At 43.2% G+C, this 3,984-nt stretch overlaps 1 long non-coding RNA gene across 1 annotated transcript; it reads right to left on the reverse strand.

Annotated features, from left to right (window-relative positions):
- Nucleotides 1-424: 424 nt before the first annotated feature.
- On the reverse strand, nt 425-1,709 carry LOC147367238 (uncharacterized). Its single transcript, XR_015169960.1, has 2 exons — nt 1,591-1,709; nt 425-773 (listed from the first exon to the last, which is right to left on the reverse strand). It is a non-coding gene; the product is annotated as an uncharacterized LOC147367238 (long non-coding RNA).
- Between the last annotated feature and the right edge of the window lie 2,275 nt (nt 1,710-3,984).

A 3,984-nucleotide genomic window follows, 5' to 3' on the forward strand; every position in this document is an offset into this window, starting at 1 on the left:
CGCTGCAGTGAGACGCCCATGCGCTGCAGCTACAGAGCAGCCCCACTTGTCACAACTAGAGGAAGTCCACACATAGCAACTGTAAGCCAGCAGAGCTAAAATAAATAAAACAAAAAAAAATTCATATGAAATCATGAAAGACCCAGAATTGCCAAAGCAATCTTGAAGAAAATGAGAAAAGCAGGAAGTATAATCCTCTCAGACTTCAGACAATACTACAAAGCTACAGGAATCAAAACAGCATGATATCAGCACAAAAACAGACATATGGATCAATGGAAGAGAATAGAGAGTCCACAACTAAATCCACACACCTATGGTTAATTAATCTTTGACAAAGAAGGCAAGAATACACAATAGGAAAAAGTTTCTCAGCAAGTGGTATTGGGAAAGCTGGAAAAACTATGACATTCTCAGGCTTTTCTTGTTGTTTTTTAATTTGTATTAAAAAAAATTTGAGATATCTAACATTAGAGTGTCCTTATTTTTGATGATCAGTTTTGAGGAATACTGGTCAGGTATTTCATAGCATGTCCTATAGAAATTTGCCTGATACATTTTTTTCTTAGACTGAGTTTACAGGTTTGGGCGAGGAAGGCCACAGAAGCAAACTGCCATTCTCATCACATTATAGCAAGAGTACATCCCAGAAACTTGACTTATCACTGTTGATGTTGACCTCGATCAGCTGGTTGAGGCAATGTTTCTCAGATTTCTCCACTGCCAAGTTTCTCTTTTTCTCCCCTTTCATATTGTACCCTTTATGAGAGGCCCTAAAATTAACAAAGAGAAGTTATACTCCACCTGTTGAGGGTGGGGTGTCTACATAAATTATTTGGAATTCTTCTGCATGGGTAATTTGTCTTCTATTTTTCCTACATATTTATTCAATCATTTATCTATATCAGCCTGGACTCATGGATATTTATATTTTGGGTTATAATCCAATACTACTTTATTTTGTTGCTCCTATGTCCCACTGATATACTCCCCATCAATGTGGGTTTAAAAAAATTGTTTTTAGCAATTTCTTACTTTTTGGCATTATATGGTAATGCCATATAGGCTTATCTTGTATATTTTCTACACTATCCTAGGCTAAGGCATTTCTCTGTGAATCCTTTCTTTTACTGGAATCTGGTATTAGAAACCAAGAGTTGGTACCAGGTTTTCCTTTTTCCTGGGCTTTCCTGGTGGACTGAGACAGTAAAGAATCTGCCTGCAATACAGGAGACCTGGGTTTGATTCCTGGGTTAGGAAGATCCCATGGAGAAGGGAATGGCCACCCACTCCAGTATTCTTGCCTGGACAGAGGAACCGGGTGGGGTTGCAAAGGGTCGGACATGACTGAATGACTAACATTTTACTTTTCTTTTGCTTTTTGTTACTGAGTCATTTGTTGCCACTGTTGCCTTGCCAGGTGAGACACAAGGTAATATATGTGTGTACACTAACCTATGTATATACATATATCTATAAAGATTTCTTTGTGTAACCACCTGTGTCTATATTACATTAAACATGAATTCAAACTAATATCTCCAACCACATCGCCACATTGATCATTTAAAGCCATCTCCCCTTGCTCACCTGAAAACTTCCACTTCAACAAGGAGATGCCTGGCTCCACCATCTGCCATCCACAGACTCATTTATACAGTTTCAGTGGTTTCAAAATTGTTAACCTGTACACACATGCAAACAACTTTGTCAACCAGAGTGAAAGGCTTGTGTGCCTTTGGTTCTGTCAGTTCAGTTCAGTCGTTAAGTCATGTCCGACTCTGTGACCCCATGAATCGCAGCACGCCAGGCCTCCCTGTCTATCACCAACTCCCGGAGTTCACCCAGACTCAGGTCCATCGAGTCAGTGATGCCATCCAGCCATCTCATCCTCTGTCGTCCCCTTCTCCTCCTGTCCCCAATCCCTCCCAGCATCAGTCTTTTCCAATGAGTCAACTCTTCGCATGAGGTGGCCAAAGTACTGGAGTTTCAGCTTTAGCATCATTCCTTCCAAAGAAATCCCAGGGCTGATCTCCTTCAGAATGGACTGGTTGGCTCTCCTTGCAGTCCAAGGGACTCTCAAGAGTCTTCTCCAACACCACAGTTCAAAAGCATCAATTCTTTGGCACTCAGCCTTCTTCACAGTCCAACTCTCACATCCATACATGACCACAGGAAAAACCATAGCCTTGACTAGACAGACCTTTGTTGGCAAAGTAATGTCTCTGCTTTTGAATCCACTGATTTCCAGAGTTACCTGGCTGACTCAATGGAAAATACCCTGATGCTGGGAAAGATTGAAGTTAGGAGAAGAAGGGGACGACAGAGGATGAGATGGTTGGATGGTATCACAGACTCAATGGACATGAGTTTGAGCAAACTCTGGGAGATAGTGAAGGACGGGGAAGACTGGTGTGTGTGCTGCAGTTCATGGGGTCACAAAGAGTTGGACATGACTTAGTGACTGAACAGAACGACAATCTTTTTCTCCCACCCCTTTTAGACAGATTGTTTCACATATTTGTACAAAACTCCCTGTTCCCCTGGTCGGCTGATTTCAGTCCATGTAGTCAGCCTCAGGCCGTCTCTGGGACTGCCTCTTTCTCCTGACTTCCCTTCCTCTCTTCCACCCTTCTGCCCTCTTCTTGGACCCTAATTTCATCCTGCTCCCCTTCACCTGGTGTGGGCCAAGAAATACATATTCAGATTCTATCTTTAGGAGCAAAGGTGTGTTCTTACAATTGGTGGTGATGCTCCATGGATCTCCAGGGGATGAGGTCCATTGTCCTAGTCCTCCAGAGGATAGAAACTAGGTGCTAACTTACTCACCATCCGCAGACAATGGGGGTGGACAGGAAGATGGGGTGAACAGGGTCAGAGGACACCTGCCAGATGAAGGACTGTGAAGACAGGCTGGGAGGCTGGGTGGGCATCAGCCATGTCATAGCCATGCTGCAGTTTCACAGGATACAGATTTCCAAAATCAAATCATTCCTGGAAACAGAATTTGCCTTTAAACATTTTGTCCTTCAAATATCTCTAATATGTGTGTATTTTAAAAGTCATCAGAGTATTGGAATACTCTGAAAAATCACCCAGTCCTTCGTAAAAGGCAATCTAAATAACATTCTTGTAGTTATAATAGTCTCTGAGGCTCTAGGGTGGTGGGGGCTGAAGCGTCAAGTGACATCCTCATCAGTTCTGTCCCTGGGGATGAGGAGGGAGCCTGACAGCTGAGCACTTCTTGCCTTTGATAAACACCTTTCTTATTCTAATTACACCTTTCCTTAAAGTAACTTTTCCAGCTTACTCTTTCACTCCACTCCTTACATCCCCTGTTTAAAAGGAGCCTATTCAGACAGCGTGTGAACAATGCTGCTTCGGGATGGTTTAATCGGGGGTGAGGAAACCTGTAGAGGGTCTTATCTGGGGTGAGCGTTTCAAGCATCTAAGACTATCTCCCTGTCACCTTGTGACCCGTCTTCTTCATGCTACCTTTTAATTTTGGTAGCAATTACCGTGTATATGGATAATGCCCATTAGCATATTCATGGTCATCTCGTCATATTTATTGTCCACACAACTCATTAATCTTCATCTACTTTGTGTGCTTGACAGCTCAATCTATTTTGCAATCTCTGGGAAGCAGCCATAGCTCCCCAAAGCCTTTGTTTTCCTGTAAATAAACTGTGTTGGGGACCAGAGGACAATGGTGCATCCCGTGGTGATTGACACCAGCCATGGCTCCTAATCAGGATGGGACTTCATTGCCAGCTGAGTCGAGTGCGTTATGGGGCCATTGTTCCATCGCTGCCAGGGCAAGAACACACACAGACAGTCACCTTCGCAAGATGGGTTGATTGTTCTTCAAGATTAGACCGAAGTGCCTTATTATCCGTCCCAGACAACAAGGCATCTCACCCAAACAGACACATTTGCAGGAACGGCCAGTACGCTGGCTGGATTTGAATTGCTAATGTATAA

Source organism: Bos grunniens, chromosome 8, assembly GCF_055505025.1.
Source record: "Bos grunniens cultivar Pamir isolate PY7600 chromosome 8, Bosgru_T2T1.0, whole genome shotgun sequence".
NCBI classification, from domain to species: domain Eukaryota; kingdom Metazoa; phylum Chordata; class Mammalia; order Artiodactyla; family Bovidae; genus Bos; species Bos grunniens.